Source organism: Scyliorhinus torazame, chromosome 4, assembly GCF_047496885.1.
Source record: "Scyliorhinus torazame isolate Kashiwa2021f chromosome 4, sScyTor2.1, whole genome shotgun sequence".
Classification (NCBI taxonomy): Eukaryota; Metazoa; Chordata; class Chondrichthyes; order Carcharhiniformes; family Scyliorhinidae; genus Scyliorhinus; species Scyliorhinus torazame.
Window position 1 is genome coordinate 150,835,087 of NC_092710.1, and position 19,348 is coordinate 150,854,434.

Consider the following 19,348-nt stretch of genomic DNA (forward strand, 5'->3'; position numbering starts at 1 on the left):
GCGTCGCATGCTGGAGGGTGCGGGTCTCTCCGTCTCCTGTGGTCTCTGAGGGGCATCCTGCGGGCGGTGTGCATCTGCGGGGATGGGTGCCTGGACGTTTGGTCCTGCGATACACAATGAAGCATGCATGGTTAGACATCAGGCAGTGATCAGGTGATACGGGGGAGGGGGATATAGGGGAGGGGGGATATGGGGACGGGCTGTCGGTGGCTCACTTGCTGGTTGGCCCCCGACCTCTGCATCAGCAACCTCCCGGTCCTCAGGTCCGCCAGCCAGTTCCAGGGCCCTTTCCTCGTGTACGGTCAGTGGCCTCTCATCAGCGGGGCCTCCTCCAGTCCTCACATGCTCCCTATTGTTGTGTGCGCGCTTCTCCTGTGGCGGGGGGGGCAGGGGTAAAAGGCAACAGTGTTAGGCAGGTATATGAATGCACGCCATCGGTTGCGCGTGCATTGCAGAGGTTAAGGTTAGGGCTGGATTCACTTGGGGATATGGGGGATATGGGGGAGGGGGGGATATGGGGGATATGGGGGAGGGGGGATATGGGGGAGGGGGGGATATGGGGGAGGGGGGATATGGGGGATATGGGGGAGGGGGGGATATGGGGGAGGGGGGATATGGGGGATATGGGGGAGGGGGGATATGGAGAGGGGGGGATATGGGGGATATGGGGGAGGGGGGATATGGGGGAGGGGGGGATATGGGGGAGGGGGGATATGGGGGATATGGGGGAGGGGGGATATGGGGGAGGGGGGATATGGGGGATATGGGGGGAGGGGGGATATGGAGAGGGGGGGATATGGGGGATATGGGGGAGGCTCACCCTGCCTGCTCTGACGAGGTCGTTCACCTTCTTGTGGCACTGGGTGCCTGTCCGTGGTGTTAGGGCCACAGCGGTGACGGCCTCTGCCACTTCCCTCACAGACGCCGGCTGTGGCGTGGGGCAACTCTGCGGCCGTGCCCGGGATACAGGGCGTCCCTCCTCTGCTCCACCGCCTCCAGGAGCGCCTCCACATTGCGTGACTCGAACCTCGGGGCTGAGCGACGGCCAGCCATCCAGTCGGGTGTTGCGGTCGGGTGTTCCGGTCGGTTGGGGGGGAGCTGCGCGGCCTTATGAGCCGTCACGCCGTGCAGCGCGTATGACGCTGCACGGTGTGAACCACTGCGCAAGCGCGGATCCCGTTACGTCGCTGCTAGCCCATTTCGGGCCGGAGACTATCGTCCCATTTTTATGACGTGACGCAAGTGGGATTTGCGCCGTTTTTTGCGCCGATCGGCGGACTTTCCGCCGATAACGGAGAATTTCGCCCCTTGTGTTGTTCATCAGCTAAAATTTGTACAAGTACCATGGGAAATTTCAACTTCCTCCCCTCCCTAGCCTGAGTAAGAATGGTGTGTTGGGCAGTTAGGATGGTGTCGGGGGGGGGGGGGGTTGGGAGAGCTCGCAAACTTTGACTCCTAATGGTGCCCGCTATTGGTGACGGTATTACCAATTGGTTTGGGTGGAAGGTAGTAACAGGAATCACTCCTGGAAGCTCCTGATGGTACATTAACCTGCTCCTCAGTGGAGTGCCTGCAGTGGCGGTCCCAGCCCAGCAGGGTAAAACTGCTGGGAAACCAGCGTGAGCCGCTAAAGAAAAGTGATAATGAGGACATAAGAAATAGGAGCATGGGGAGATCATCTGGCCCCTCGAGCAAGAAAACAATGGCTGATCTAAGCTTGCCCTCAACTGCTCTTTTGTACCCGCCTCCCTAAACATTTGACTCCCCCAAAAATCTGGCTAACTCAGCCAGAGGGGGCGGATGGCGGGGGTTGGGTTAAGGGGGTGGGAGGGGTGCGCGCAGAGAGAAAGAGCGAGGGAGAAAATTCCAAAGATTTAAAACCCTCTGGGGGAAGAAATTTCTCCTCATCTCCATCATGAATGGGTGTCCCCTTAATGTGAAACTGCTGCTCCTGGTCCACATGAAGGGAGGCCCTCTTGGCTGACAGTCAAACATCACTCAATTAGCTAGTGAGCCTGTTTGCTTTCTAATTGGTACAGGAAGGCAGTACATCTCAAGGATGGATGTGCTGTTCAACTAATGGCTGGAGCATGGGGACAGGTCATGTGATGAGCCTCCAGGAATACATTCAATCATCTTGGGCAACCTTATTACCTCACCCCATGAACAAACCATACAGAATACAGTGCACTCCACACTTCAAGCTCCCCAACACTGTTTCCCCTTCCCAAACACCTCGCACTCCAAGTGCAGGTGATTCAAAAGTTGACTTTTTACCTCCGTCCCTCCTCCTCACCCAAGGGCCCAAACAGGCCTTCCAGTTGAAACAGCGATTTACTTGTACTCCTTTCAATTCAACATACCGTATTCTCTGCTCATGATGAAGTCTCCTCTGTATTGTGAAATCCAAATGCAGATTAAGTAATCACTTTGCAGAACATCTTTATTCAATCCATACAAGAGAACTCAGTAGTTCAGTATCTCTGGCATTTTCCATTTTTATTTCAGATTCTCAGTATTTGGCGGTATTTGGATTCATACAGTATAACTATTAGTGTGTACAAGCAAATATATGCTGATACTGTAAGCTACGATAGTATAATATTGAACTGTACACATGGCAAACAATGGGCGGGATTCTCTGATCCTGAGGCTAAATGTCGATGCCGCCATAAATGCGGTCGCGTTTTATGACGGCTTCAACAGGCCCCTAGGAGCAGTGATCCTGCACCGCACAGGGGGCCAGGACGGCACTGGAGTGATCCACGCAGCTTCAGCTGCCGATACCGGCTTCAGAACGGCCAGCGCGAATTTGCATGCACGTGGATTGCCTCCTCCGCGCCGGCCCCGACGCAACATGGCGGACAGCTACAGGGGCTCGGCGCGGAGGAACATAGGCCCCCACCAGGATAAGCCCGCCCACCGATTGGTAGGCACCGATCGCGGGCCAGGCCACCATGGAGGCCCCCCCCAGGCCCCTCCCACCGGGTCAGATCCCCCCTCCCCCCCCCACCAGGCCACTCCCGCAGGATGAACGCCGAGGTCCCGCCGGGTAGGATCACATGTGAATGGCGCCGGCGGGACTCGGCCTATCTCGGCGGGCACTCAGCCCATCGGGCGCGGAGAATCGGTGGGGGGGGGAGCCGCGTAGAGCGGCCTCCGACCGGCGCCACGCCGACCGTACTGGCGCCGATTCTCCAGTCACCGGAGAATCGGCGGGCTGGCATTGGAGTGGCGTCGCGTGAATCGTGCCCCACCATTGGCGATTCTCCGACCTGGCCCGGGGTTGGAGAATCCTGCCCGATAACTTATTTACTGAACATATTTTCAAAAGAATGAGCAAAATTTGAGCTGTTGAGTTCTCCAAGTGGATTGGATCACACTACCCAGACTTCACCACCATCTTCTCAAGGGCAATTAAGGATGGACAATAAATGCTGGCCTAGATAGTGATGCTCACATTCTGTGAAGGAATGAAAAAAATGGGAGTCGAAGGCCCAGGACAGGGTAGGATCGAGACTCGGGCCATGTTGAGATCTAATAACCTCCACTTGGGTGAATTCCCGACGCCGAGTTTCACTTTTAAAATTCGGGAAATAGGCGCTGTGGCTAGTGAGGGAGGGAGAGGAGGTAGGACGTGTAGAGGCGCGATCATGGGCTGCCGGTCCTCACACTGGTCAGGTTGGCTTGGGGGCTGTTGCCTGCCAGGGACAGGATGTGTTGACGAGGGGACAGGCCATGGACCATGGGACTGGGGCGGTGCCCAGGCACAGACCACCATTGCTGCGGCCTGCAAGGCAGCCATCTTGCTATACACCCCACTGAACACCCACCTTGGCCTCTGGTTCTGCAGAGTGCCACCAGCTGTATGGATGCCCCCAATCCACCACCACCGCAGCCCAGCCCCCAACCCCGCACCCTACCTTCCACCATACCAACCCCAGCCAACCGGCTGCCACCAGCCTGTGGTGCATCACGCGGTCCACCCAGTGGCACACCCTCAATAGCCCCTACAGAGGGGGCATGCCAGATGGGGGCCAAGGGTGCAGGGCCACAGAGGCAGCAGAGGGGGGATTGGCGTTGCCGAACTTGCTTCATTATTATTGGGCGGCGAATGTGGACAAGGTGCGGCGGTGGTGGGAAGGAGAAGGAGGAGAGTGGGTTAGGATGGAGGAGGAATCTTGTAAGGGGCCTAGTTTGAGGGCTATGGTGACGCCAGCGTTTCCAATGGCTCAGAGTAGGTATTCAGGGAGCCCAGTGGTGCAGTCCACGGTGAAGATATAGAATCAGCTGAGGAGGCATTTTAGGGTGGAAAGGATGTCGGTGCTAACGCCGCTGTGCGAGAATCATGGGTTTGAGACGGGGAGGATGGATAGTGTATACAGGAGGGGAGGGAAGTCGGGCTGGTCAAGGTGAGGGATTTGTATTTGGAGGAAGGGTTCACCAGTCTGGAGGAGCTAAGGGAGAGGGTAGAGCTGCCGAGGGGTAGTGAGTTCAGGTATCTACAGGTTAGGGACTTTGCACGAAAGGTCTGGATGGGGTCCCGAGATTACCGGGATACACCCTGCTGGAGCGACTGCTGCTTCCGGATGTGGAAGGGGAGGGAAGAATTGGGGATATATATAAGTGGCTGGGGGAGCAGGGAGGCAAGGGGGTGGTGAAGATCATGGAGAAATGGGAAGCAGAGTTGGGAATGGAGATCAATTGGGGAGTATGGAGTGAGGCACTGAGGGACCTCTTCCTGTGCAAGGATGAGCCTGATACAATTTAAGGTGGTGCACAGGGTGCATATGACTCGGGCGAGAATGAGTGGGTTCTTTCAGGAGGTAGCAGATAAGTGTGACAGGTGTGGGCGGAGGCCAGTGAATCATGCGCACATGTTTTGGGGTTGTGAAAAATTGGGAAGATTCTGGGCGGGAGTGTTCGCAGTCTTAGCCAGGATAGTGGAGGAGGAGGTGGACCCGGACCCTTTGGTGGCGATATTTGGGGTTTCAGAGAAGCCGGAGCTCATGGAGAGGAGGAAGGCCGATATCGTGGTCTTCGCCTCTTTGATTGCACGCCGATGAATTTCGCGAGAGTGGCGGTCGGCATCGCCACCGGGGGTAGCGGCTTGGTTGCGTGACCTGTATGACTTCCTGCGATTAGAGAAGATAAAGTATGAGTTAAGGGGCTCAGCAGGAGCTTTGAGAAAAGGTGGGGGATGTCTGTGACCGTGTTTGAGGAGCTGTTTGTCGCAGGGGGGTTGGGGGGGGGGTGATGGGGAGACAAATCTGTACAAACTGTACAGCTAATTATTGGGAAGTATGTTTCCCGGGGTGTTTATTTGCTGTAACCTACTTTGATACATGTTTGTAATAAAATTAGTTTTAAAAAAAAGGGTGCAGGGCCAGGGGTGTGGGGACGGTGGGGGGGAACATGCAGGGGCAGTGTCCACAGTGCCAACTGGAACCACCACGCAGCCTGTTGGACCTGGTTGGGCACAGGGGCACACACCACGCTAATGTTTCAGCCTTTCTCCCCCTGCAGACAATGGATATTAGAATTAAACCAGCAATGGTGGCCTTCCTGCTGGTCGCCACAGCCCTGGGGGATGCACTGCGGCTGTACGAGCTGGAGCTGATCAAGGAGGAGGAAGCTGCAGCAGCAGCCCCAGAGGAACAGGAGACAACCATTGAGGCTCTCCAGCCTGCTGCCCAACAGGCCGAGGAGGAGGACGAGGCGCAAAGAACACACGCATGAGGCCTCGTGTGTACCGGCAGCGCCTGTCGTTCAAGGACCTGCCGGGCCGGGCATGTCATTGTAGACTGCGGCTGAGCAGGGGACAGGGCGACATATCTACCAGATTATGGTGCACCTTGCACCGTGGGGGAATGGGGGAGGACACCTGCTTCCAGTGACCATCAAGGTGATGGTTGCCCTGAACCTCTACGCCATTGGGTCCTCCCAGGGACCTGTCTAGAATCTCACAGAGCTCAGTGCACAAGTGCATCTGCGCCTTCATGGAGGCCCTATATGCCCAGTCGGCCCAATACATCCATTTCAATATGGACCGAGTCCACCAGGCTGCCTGGGCAGTGAGGGTCACCGCAATTGGACCCAGGGGGTGATTGACAGGATGCATGTCTCCCTACGAGTATCTGCAGATGACAGGCTACTCTTTACAAACTGAAAGGGGTTCCACTCGATGAACGTGCTGCTGGTGTGTGACCATCAGCTGTGCATCATGCATGGCTGCACCAGTTACCCGGGCAGTGTGTACGGCGTCTTCATCTTGGCACAGTCGATGGTTCCTGGCCTCCTCAAGGTGCACCCTCGGCTGGGGAGTTGGCTCCTGGGTACAAGTTTATGCTTTGTGTTGCTTTGGAGGTATCCTGAGTTGTGGTCCAACACACACTGCTGGTGAAATGTCGTGTTCAGGTGGATCCTGGAAAATACCAGAGCATCTGCAAAGAGACTTCTATCACTGTGAAAGAAGATGATATTTGTGGCCCGGGGAAAGGATATACTATTCAATGCAAGGGCTCTGCAAATTTGGTTTCTATGTAGTTTTCAGGAACGGCATGGCTGATGATGCCAATCCAGAGGTCACGTTGCAACGACTCCCATGCTGAGACCAGGGGCGTGATTGAGCGGTGCTTTGGCATCCTGAAGATGTGTGCGCCAGGGGCAATACGCACAGTACGCTCTGATCACCTGCGGTACCGGTCACGGGCCGCTCTACACGGCCTCCCCGCGATTCTCCGGCCCGGATGGGCTGAGCAGCGGTAAGAAAAAAAACAAGTCCCGCCAGCGCCGTTCTAACCTGCTCTGAGCCGGCGGGAACTCGGCGTTGAAGGGTCGGTCCAGCTGGTAGGCTGGAGGAGGTAGATATTCGGAAGGAAGATGTGTTAGAAATTTTGAGAAGCCTGAGGATAGATAAGTCCCCTGATGGGATATATCCTAGTATCCTGGAATGTATCGCACTATCCTCCTCAACAACATGGTCCCTCTCCTTTGTGAACCCTGAAGAAAAGTATTCATTTAGGGCCTCTCCGATATCTTCAGACTCCATGCACACATTCCCACTACTGTCCTTGACCGGCCCTAACTTCACCTTGGTCATTCTTTTATTCCTCACATAAGTGTAAAAAGCCTTGGGGTTTTCCTTGATCCTTCCTGCCAAGGACTTCTCATGCCCCCTCCTAGCTCTCCTAAGCCCTTTCTTGATCTCCTTCCTAGCTATCTTGTATCCCTCAAGTGCCCTAACTGAACCTTGTTTTCTCATCCTTACATAAGCCCCCTTCTTCCTCTTGACAAGACATTCAACCTCTTTTGTAAGCTATGGTTCCCCCACTCGACCATTTCCTCCCTGCCTGATAGGGACATATATATCAAGGACACGCAGTATTTGCTCCTTGAACAAGCTCCACATCTCAATTGTGCCTATCCATGACAGTTCCTGTTTCCATCTTATGCTCCTCAATTCTTGCCTAATCGCATCGTAATTACCCTTCCCCCAGTTATAACCTTGCCCTGCCGTATGTTCCTATCCCTTAAATTCTATGATTCTATGATTCTCCATTGCTATAGTGAAAGTCACCGAATTGTGGTCATTATCTCCAAAGTGCTCTCCCACAACCAAATCTAACACTTGGCCCGGTTCATTTCCCAGTACCAAATCCAATGTGGCCCCGCCTCTTGTCGGTCTATCCACATATTGTGTGAGGAAACCCTCCTGCACACACTGGATAAAAACAGCCCCATCCAAACTATTCGAATTATAGTGGTTCCAATCAATATTTGGAAAGTTAAAGTCATCCATGACAACTACCCTGTGACTACCGTACCTATCCAAAATCTGCGTTGCAATGTTTTCCTCCACATCTCTGTTACTGTTTGGGGGCCTATTGAAAACTCCTAACGAAGTGACCGCTCCTTTCCTATTTTTAACTTCAGCCCACACTACCTCAGTAGACAGATCCTCCTCAAACTGCCTTTCTGCAGCCAATATACTATCCTTAATTAACAATGCTACTCCTCCACCTCTTTTACCACCTTCCCTAATCTTACTGAAACATCTAAACCCCGGAACCTCCAACAACCATTCCTGCCCCTGTTCTATCCACATCTCCGTAATGGCCACAACATCGTAGTCCCGGGTACCAATCCATGCTTCAAGCTCACCAACCTTATCCCTGATGCTCCTCGCATTGAAGTAGACACACTTCAAACCACCTTCATGTCTACAGGTCCACTCTTGTGACCTTGGTACCTTCATCAGTACTGCACTACCCTCAACTTCCTGAACTCCAGCAACGCTATCTCCTGGACTACAAATCATTTCCCATCCCCCTGCCAAATTGGTTTAAACCTCCCCAAAGAGCTGTAGCAAATTTCCCTCCCTGGATATTGGTGCCCCTCTGGTTCAGGTGTAACCCGTCCTATTTGTACAGGTCCCACCTTCCCCAGAATGTGCTCCAATTATCCAAGTAACTGAAACCCTCCCTCCTACACCATCCCTGTAGCCACGTGTTTAACCGTTTTCATATACCGTTGCCATCCCACTCCACCTCCACCCTCTGCTTCACCCACTTCAGCACCTTCTCCTTTACTTGAAAGTTGTGAAAACAGATGATCACAACTCTTGGTGGTTCATTCTTTTCAGTTTTGGGCAGAGCGACCGGTGGACCCTGTCCAAATTCATGCTGAAAGGGATCTTCTCCCTTCCCCATCAACTTCGCTAGCATATCGGTGAAGTGTTCTGTAGGCCTCCAGCCCTCCACCCCCTCAGGCACACCCACAATTGATCCTCAGATTATGTCTTTTAAAAAAAATTTAGAGTAGCCAATTATTCTTTCTCCAATTAAGGGGCAATTTAGCGTGGCCAATCCACCTAACCTGCGCATCTTTGGGTTGTGGGGGTGAGACCCACGCAGACATGGGAAGAATGTGCAAACTCCACACGGACAGTGACCCAGAGCCGGGATTCAAACCCGGGTCCTCAGTGCCTCAGTCCCAGTCCTAACCATTGTGCCACATGCTGTCCTAGATTATGTCTTCATGACCTGTTCTCCGGGTCTACCTTCGATCTCAGCCCTCTGTTGATCTCTGCCACCCTCCGCAGCTCCTCACCCATCAAGGTGAACTGGTCACTGTGCCGTGTCAATGCCTCCTCACCCCCTTCAATTTTTTCCCCTGCTCCTGCACCGCTGTCAAAGTTCTCACCAACTCTTCTCTCATAATAATAATAATAACCTTTTATTGTCACAAGTATGAAATTACTGTGAAAAGCCCCTAGTCGCCACATTCCGGCGCCTGTTCAGGTAAGCTGGTACGGGAATTGAACCCGCGCTGCTGGCCTTGTTCTGCATCACAAACCAACTATCTAGCCCACTGAGCCAAACCAGCCCTGTACATCGGGGCAAGGGTCTCATCCACCCACGCCTTAAGCGAGGCCATCATCCCTGTGCGATGCCTTTCAAAATGCTTCGAAAACAACTGCTCAAACTCTCCAGCTATCACTTCAGCCACCTTCTCCACCGTGATGGGTGTGGCCCGACCCAACGTGCTCTCTCCCGCCACCTTTCCTCTTACTGCTCCCCTCACCACGCTCAGAGGTGGGCTTTCGCTCGCTATGTTTTTCCCTGGATTCTTCTTTCTGGTTTTTGACATTTTATAAATGCCACAAGCCTTTCCACAGCTTCTCACAAACAAATGGGTGTAAGGGGCCTAAAAAAGACTGCTCTGGCAGGAGCCACCAATCATGCGACCTCCACCTTTTCTCATCAACAGTCTTTTCTCATCAATTTTTGATAACTCAGAAAAACATTTGCAATGGTTAAGAGAAAACTCTGAGGTGATCAAAGCCATCCTCTGCACAAAACAGCAGACCTCACTGAGAAAATCACAAAGAGCAAAGTAGCCCGTCTCTTGGGACATCCCAACATTGGTTTCCTGATTGTCAGCTGGCCCTTCGACCTTCAAGAAAAATGTGCGCCCTGCTCGCTAGTATCCGTGCACCTCAGAGCACTCCATCACCTGCTCAGTATCAGTCTCAAATTTCATCCCACTCTATGCAATTAAAATTGTCCCCTAAACTAGGTCTGCTTACCACCTCCCTCCTGCTTCACCCCCATCTCTGCTGCTGCTGCTACTATTCCTCCCACGTTCAGTAATTATGAGCTTGTCGTGGGTGATTATCCTCCACTTCAGTGATGGTTCTTCAAATGTCACAAGGGATGCTGGGATAATTGCAGCCCCTTCCCCTTTATAGTTGTAGCTGCAGAAACCATCAATAGCAAACAGTGGTGGAAAAATAAGGCAGGGTGGATCAGGTGTGTGAGGAAGACCGATAAACTAGAGGCCAGCTGGGAATGAAGAACAGGAGTTTAACCAGAAATGCTGTGGGGTTTCATGCTGATATGTAGAATTTGCTGTTTTTTTTAACCAGATGTGGAATGGTTAAAGCTGAGGGGGAGTCAATTTATTTTGGAACTAACACATGTAAGTCACATGTATTATTTTGCAATAGGAAAAATGGAACAATGAATGTTTCCGAAGAAAGAAATTGCTTTTGTGCCAAGGATCATCAATAGTACTCGGTACTGCAAAAAACATGACACAATAAATCCAAATGTTCACAAAATGAATGAGCTCAAAATGATATTTTACCATCAGAGTAAATTGCAAAACAAGTTTAAACACATGCTGCATGAAAAACCTTTCAAAGCCTTTCCCCCTGAGGGCCGGAATCATCCCTTTTAATATAATTGCTTTCTCCATTCCCGTCTTCCTCTCTGGTCTACAGAGAAGTTTTGACTCGCAGGGCAGGTGGGAAGTTAGTTCCCAGTCCATTTATGCTGCTCTGTGCCCCAAGTACTAGGGATTCATGACATTAGCTTAATCTTTCCTCCCTCCCTGGGAAAATGCCAGAAGCCTGCCCGTGTGCTCCCCAAAGTCACGCTGCTTTGATAGAGAACCTGAGTTGTCAGGATCACAGGGTGAAGGTCATAGCCCTTCCCCTCACACACATCAGGCTGCACCGTACGTACCTATGTGTGAAATGTGGAATCAAGGCCTCATCTGCATTTTCAGGTGCAGATAAATTTAAAGGAGACCAAGGAAATTCTGCTTGTGTCTGGCCAACATTTATCCTTCAATCGCCAAAAACAGACTATCTAGTAATTTATTTGATTGCTGTTTGTGGAACATTGCTGTGTGCAAATTGGCTGCTGTATTTTTCAGTGCAGTGCTTTGAGCCAGATGAAGTCATATAATGTGGTGAATAAAAGCAATTCTTTTCACCACTCTGTATATGTTTGGAATCTTCTGACTCCTGCTTATTATTTGCTACAGTATTCTTTATTGCTGCACCAACCCAAGGTTTAAAACTGATTATTAACCTTGATTCTGTTGTTATGATCTACTTTGAGACCAATACATTTAAAAATAAATTTGAACTTCCAGTTAATAGATGAAAGGATGATACAGGATTCCACAGTTTAAGATTTTTACCACAATAAAAGATGAAAAGCACTTATGACTAAACACTATCTTTGTCGGCAACTGTTTGAAAAAAAATCTTTCAGAGCTGTGTGCTTTGGTGGCTAGACCAGAATTTATTGCCCTTCCCTAATTGCCTTTGAGAAGGTGGCAATAAGCTGCCCTCTTGAATAACTACAGGCCATGTGGTTTATATACGCAAACAGTGCCAATAGGGAGTTCCAAGATTTTGACCCAATGACTGTGAAGGATTGATGATATAGTTTCAATTCAGGATGGTGCGTGGCTTGGAGGGGAATTTTCAGGTGATGGATTTCCCATGCATCTGCTGCCCTTGCCCTTTGAGGTGGTAGAAGTTGCAAGTTTGGAAGGTGCCATTGAAGGAACCTTGGTGAGTTGCTGCAGTGCATCTTGTATATGCTACACACTGCTACCATTGTGCAGTAGTAGTGGAGTGAGTGAATGTTTAATGTTATGGATGACATACAAACCATGCGGGCTGCTTTGTCCTGGATTCTATCAAGCTTCTTGAGTGTTATTGAAACTGCACTCAAAGAACAAAGAAAAGGACAGCACAGGAACAGGCCCTTCGGCCCTCCAAGCCTGTGCCGATCATGATGCCCTAACTTTTAAAAAACCCTTCTTGATCTGTATCCATAGGGACTGGTATTGGCCACCTTGTTTGGAGACGCCTGCCTAAATTTGTCTATCCGTAGCCAACTGCTACTGAAGAAGGGAGTGAGTCCTGATCTCACCCGGGAATAAATGTCAACGGCCTAATTCCCATTAGGAAACTGTTCTGGCTGATATCACGTTTCCTTGTTAAATTCCGTTTGTGTGTTCCTGCATGTGGTTCAACTGGGAGCTCTGCGGTTACCAAGTGAGCTGGATCAATCAAGGAATGGCAACAGCAATGTTCAAGGAAATGTTTGTGTTGCATCGCCCAGTCCTATCTGGTTGTGGGGTTAACTCTGCTTTGCACAGCCCTAAAGTACAATGAGTCACAGAGGAGTGACTGCACACTCCAGGCATTTAAAATGAGCACAGTCAGATTGACAAAATAGGACAGCACATGTCTTTGAAGTTAACCTCCTGTACCCACCCACTCATCTGGATTTCCTATGGATCCGCACAATTGCTTCAGGCTCCTTTCCCAAAATCCCACTCAGCTACATTCGGGCTGGCCAGTAATCTCAATGCTGCACATCAGTGACATATCACATTAAATATTATATGAGCACAATGTAAAGCTGACAGAATCTGAGACATAAATGCATGTCAGAACATTTTTAAAAGCACGCAATACTGACTCACTCCCATTTGATAGTAAAATATATTTCAACTGAACAATACAAAATGAAAACACAAAGCAACAATGTGAACCAGGTTTTAGAACATTTGGCTTAAATTGGTATAATTATTATTTGTGTTTAGTAAAGTGAACCAACAATTAAAATACGTTTTGTATGTTCAAGAAACCTCTAGAAGAGTGTTTTAAAATGAATCGCCATGTTAGTTTGCAGAAGAATTTGTGACTAACCAACGCCTTCTCCATTTTATAACAGTTGTTCCCACTTCAGCTCATTTTTGCCTCAATAGACAATGCTGCCACCTCTTTTGGAGGATTTGCAGGTATGTTCATCTGTCCACATTGCCTTTTTAGTGGCTAGGAAGCTGATGACTGGATTTAACTTTTATGTCATAGTATAATTTCAGATAATCACAGCCACGCTCTGTAACATCAGCAGGGGCGGATCTACTATGAAACTAATGAAGCTTAAGCTTCAGGGCCCCTAATCCCGGAGAAGCCCCAGAAGCGACTTTAGTCCACATTGCTTAAAAATTTTGGGTCTACTGTATGAGAAGGGGTTTAAAAAAAAAATATTAATAATATAGTGTAATTCAATACAAAATAATGGTTAAAATAAAAATTAAATGGTTATTAAAGTATCATGTAGGCTAGCCGTAAACAAAAAAACATTCAAATTAAGGATGTTTCATTCTAAATATATTAAATATAAAATCATTATAAATAATTTAAAACACTATTAACATTTATGATAGAAATACAAACAGTAGATGACGTGTTGTAACAAAAAAGGGGAGCTGTTGAAAAGGCAATCACAATGCTAACGTGAATTTTCAACGTGATAGCACTCGTGATAGCGATCTAGACAAGAATTTTTTCCAATAAAAAACGGTAGTATTGTGGATAGCACAATTGCTTCACAGCTCCAGGGTCTCAGGTTTGATTCTGGCTTGGGTCACTGTCTGTGCGGAGTCTGCACATCCTCCCCGTGTGTGCGTGGGTTTCCTCCGGGTGGTCCAGTTTCCTCCCACAGTCCAAAGATGTGTAGGTTAGGCGGATTGGCCATGATAAATAGCCCTTAGTGTCCAAATTGCCCTGAGTGTTGGGTGGGGTTACTGGGTTTTGGGGATAGGGTGGAGGTGTTGACCTTGGGTAGGGTGCTCTTACCAAGAGCCGGTGCAGACCCGATGGGCCGAATGGCCTCCTTCTGCACTGTAAATTCTATGATAAGGATACAATATTTTAATTACCTCTACTCAAAAATAAATGTTATATTTACAAAAGTAAGGTAAGTAATAAAGGTGAAATAGTGTTAGATTAGCCTAAGGCTATTGTTTATATGAAGAGGTGAACGGAAGGTAGGCTACGACCGCATAGCCTAGGCTAATCCTATATTACAAGTATTTATGAAAAAGTAATAAAAGGGTGAATTTGTGTTAAATTACAGGAGTTTATTATGAAAAGTGTTCAAATAATGGTAAAATTGTGTTACATTACCTTAGCCTATGAGTTTTGGTGGCTTGGTCTTGCCTAACTTAGTCTAGCCTAGCGGAGGCTAGCTTAAGTGTAACTAGATGGTCTGCACACTATGAAGCAGTCCGGGCAATTAAAAATGGATGTATGGGTATTTTACAAACTCTCAAACATATTTTTGAAGACTCAGAAGAGAAGCCTGAATGTAAACGAGATGCAAAGAATTTATACTACAAGTTGGTAAAGCTGGAATATGCTATTTTAACAGTTGTTTGGGAAGAAGTGCTGGAGCATTTCAACAAAACAAGTAAGAAACTCCAAACCACTGGTTTTGATGTATTTGAAGGTTATCTTCTGCTATCATCTTTACTTTCGTTTGTTAAAGAACTCAGAGAAAATTCAGCCAATAGGATTGCACACTATGAATCAGAAGCAAAAGGTTTGTGTGAAGATATCACCTCAAGTTATTCTGATGCTTCCAAACACATTGTTACAAGGAAATTTTCAGATGGAACAAGTGGCATTGCTTCTTTGAGAGGAGCTGACAAATTTAGGATAGAAGTTCTATATCAACTCTATGACTGCTTGATAATCCAGTTACGCAGGAGGATTGACCCATATGAGCAGATTGCGAAAAGGTTCAAGTTCCTCTCAGAATTGGTGAACAATTCTGAAATTGATGAGGACAGTATTAAACTTATAATATCGAATTACAAAGGTGATATTGACCACAAATTAGTAAACGAGTGTTATCAGTTCAAAGAATATTTGCACCTTAGGAAATCCCAGAACACAGAAGAAAACACGCCATCTAAAATGCAATGCAAAGAAGTTCTTCAGCTTATTTGTGAGCAACACCTAATTGAAGAGCTCCCCAATATTACTACTGCGCTTAAGCTGTACTTTTCAATGCCTATCACGAGCTGTGAAGCAGAAAGGAATTTTTCAAAGCTATCCTTTATAAAGAACAAATTTTGGTCTACCATGACTGAAGAGCGCTTCAATTCTTTATGCATATTGTCTCTAGAAAATTACATTGCAAGGAAGCTCTCATAAGACAAAACTGTACGTGAATATGTTGCTAGATAAAAGAGTATTTTGTAAAATGTGCTTCATGTAGTATGTATTCTCATAGGTGTCTAAAATAAAAGATTATATTGACTGTGGTCTTTTCTATGTTTTATTTCATCATTCTATGATGCATCATGTATGTATATAACATTTCCCTAATTTTCATCCCACCATAACTCGAAAACTATAAGACATAGGAAATTTTTATTCACACCAGTGACTTTGACATGTGAGATAATCCAGCACAGCAATTTTAATCAAAATCTGAGATGTAGTGGTTAAATTTTTAAAAATTTGTGGTGATCTGTCGTGGAACAACCCCATTGAAGAAGATAACAGTGGTTACCCAGACCTTGTTGCTGGTTGCGAAGGGGCCCCCATAACAGTTCAAGCTTCAGGGCCCCAAAAATGTAGGTCCGCCACTGAACATCAGATAGGGTGCAATATGGAAGTGCGTTGGCTAGAAGACAGAAACACTTGACAGTAGCCCCAAGGATTTAGTGGTCAGCATCACAGCAAGTGACCTGTGAGTTGCGGCCATCCAGTTTTCTGGGATTTCTCTACCAGACTCCAGGGTGCAATTGGTGGCACCAGCTTTACTTTGTCAGCTCCATAGAAGGTGGATTACTGTTCACTCTCTGAAATTACTTGTGTGTGACAACATGTAAACAATCCAACATGTCAGTTTGAATAACTGGACGGTATTCAAACAACGCTTCCAGCTCTACCTGGAAGCCTCAGACCGGGAAGATGCCTCGGACACCAGGAAGATCGGTCTCTTCCTATCCACGGCCGGGGAACATGCCATCCACATTTTCAATTTTCTCACCTTTGCTGATGATGAAGATAAATCAAAATTGAAGACGGTCCTCTTCAAGTTTGACACTCACTGCAACATAGAGGTGAATGAAAGTTTTGAGTGCTATGTATTCCAACAGCGTTTACAGGGTAAGGATGAACCTTTCCAGTCCTTTCTCACCCACCTCCGCATCCTTGTGCAGTCCTGTGATTATGACGAATGTGATATAAAATAGTTACTTTAGAGATATTAGTTAATGCAATGTAGAAATAAGCCACTTTGATTCTGGCAGGTAGAGACAAAGGGATTTGAGACCGCATGGAAAAAGCAGGAAGAGGTGTGTCTATGAGAGTGATGCTGCATTGATAGGGGCCGGAGAAAGGGATTGGAAGTGAGCCAATCAGAATAGATCAAACAAGTCAGGAGGGACATAGGATGACCTATGGGTGTCGAGTATGTGAAACTTGATGCCATTTGAATGTATGAGTACTGATCTCTTTGTCTGGGACCTTCACTTAGTTCCCGGGACTGCAGACAGCAACATGTTGTCTGTATCACTGTGGACTAGGTAGCTTGCAAGCTGAATAAAATAACTTCTTTTTACTTGCAAATCCATCTCGACTTTTATTGAGGCCAGACTGACGGAGAAAGAAATTTGGAAATCAACATTTGGTGCCGAAAACCGGGATTTCTCAGGGCGATCCTGATCCAACTGCGAAATCAGAATTAGACTGATTATGAACAGGAGGATGGGGAACAAAGGGCCCTCAATGTAGAACTGGAAAACGACCGCGCATTGATTGTTCCCCTCTTCTTATCATCTGATTAGCCTGGTCACTCGCGGTTGGCACAGAAAGACCGCCTCGACGAAATCACAGGTCAGTCTGGGGATTAGCAATTTAATTGATGGGATTTCATATTGTTGTTTCGGCTTGGGTTAGGGTTTTGGGTTGATGTGACATCTCAAATGATGATTCAATTCCAAGTATAAGGGTTCAGAGGCTGATGGGACTTCAGTAATGAAGGTTCAGTCTATTATATGGGTTCAGGGGCTGATGGGACTTCAGTAATGAAGGTTCAGTCTATTATATGGGTTCAGGGCTGATGGGACTTCAGTAATGAAGGTTCAGTCTATTATATGGGTTCAGGGGCTGATGGGACTTCAGTACTGAAGGTTCAGTCCAGTATAACTGTTTTAAAATCTGAAGATGGTTCAACTCTATGTGTGAGTGTTTTAAATATATAGTTGATTAAGCTAAAACTGTCTCCTTGGACTGTATGGCGAAAAACGCAGTTCCGAGGACTAGTTGAGATTGTGGGGAATGCTGCATATTGGTTGAAGCAGAAGTCTCTCAAAGGGTTAACAGCAGCAGGCAAAGTTAAAGACAGACAGTGCTTCTCACTCAGGCCTGGAGATAACAGCACCAGTCGCTAGTGTAATCGGATACCTTTCCTTTGAGTCAGTGAACACCAGCAAAGTTACATTTTGAATTAATTAAAGGAAACCAGTGGGTTTCTCCACCTCTTTGATAAAAGTTATTATTTTCGAAAGCAATTGATTGAAATTGCCAGAATCTTAAGTTTTACTTACTTGAAATAAGGTTTATCTCATTTTATCTGGAGATTAATAGAAACTTAAAGAAGATCATGGACACCATTTTAAAAAGTGTCAATCTGGAGATGATAGTTGATTTTGCTAATACTTATGTGCATGTAAAAAAAAAACTTGAGAAAAGAAAAATTGTTAAGATAAAGAAATAATTAAGTTGTAAATGTTATACAAGTTTGTGTTAAGCAAATTGTAAATTTAGTTCTGAGTTGAGATCAGAGCTAAGCTTGCAAGTTGCAGTAATTCAATTTGAATTTTCAAACATTTTTAAGTTTAAAAAAAAAAAGCGCAAGTAGAGGAAAGGCGCGGGTCAAACAAGAGAGGAGCTACGTAGTTCAATGGCTGGCCTTGAATGGACAGAAAAAGAAAAATTCAATAATTTGGAAAAGTAAGCATATCACCTAAGTCTCTCCAAACTAAGCAGAAACCACAAGATTCGGGAACAAAGGAAGCTGAAACAACTTCTTTTGAAGAGAAAGAACTCCCCCTAGTGACAGGGAGAGACGTTGAAGTCTTGGAACAACCAGGGGAAATAGCTAGAGTGCCCCCTGGTGACATTCGGAGACAGTAACCGATTAGGAAGATGCGAAACCCCGACCCAGTGACTGCGGGAGCGAACCCCACGATAGACGTTTACTTCCCATGGACACCCAGTGAGATGATGGCTATTATGTCTCCAATCCCAGATAGAAAAAATCTCCTGCTGCCTTCATGGATTCCTTGAGAACTACCATCTCAATTTATCAAGCTGATTCAAGGGACCTCTGGGCCCTAGTCCAGCAGATTTTAACCCCAGCAGAGTACCGCAATTATCTTAACCACCTGAATTATGCTAGTCATGCCGCACTCCAGCAGGCCTATGCGTTAGACGACGATAGAAGGACACAGATCTTGAATGCGTTGAATAGCACATTTCAAAGACCCATAAATCTTTCTGTTATCTTAGACCTAAAACCTAAGAAGACTGAAGAGCCAGAGGAATTTCTGGAGCGTTTTAATGAAATCTACCGGGGACAGTCAGGTGATTTGCTGTATCAAAATGGTCAGAATTCCCCTCAATACTGTGCTATGCTAATGCATTGCCTACCACCTTCTGTTACTGCTGTGAAATGTAATAACATGAATTGGACTGAGAACGACCCTTCCCAGATGGCAAGGGCAGTCAGATTTTACTGGAAGGAGGGTGTAGGCCAAGAAGGAGGCTCAGTTACAAAGGTTAAGACTGAGTATGTAATGAAAAAGGATGATCTGCGACCCCAACAAGCGGCAGAAATGGTAGTTTACCAGCAGGAGCCCCAATATAGTGACTTTGGGTGGGTGGATCAGCGAAGAGGAGGATACCAAACCCACCCAAAGGGACCCTCACCCCCTTTTTATGGCCCACCGAACGAAGTATCCTTGCTACAGCGTGAGTATCCTATTTCTGAACCTGTGACAGTCACTTACGAGAATAAGTCTGCAGATCATCAGTTTGTAGTGACTACTGGATTGGACTGTAACTTGTTGGCCCGAGATTTACTGTGTATCTTCCAGCTACAGCTAGAATGCGGAGATGAGGGGGTAACGGTTACATCATGGAGGATGAGACAACAGTGTCTATATTTCT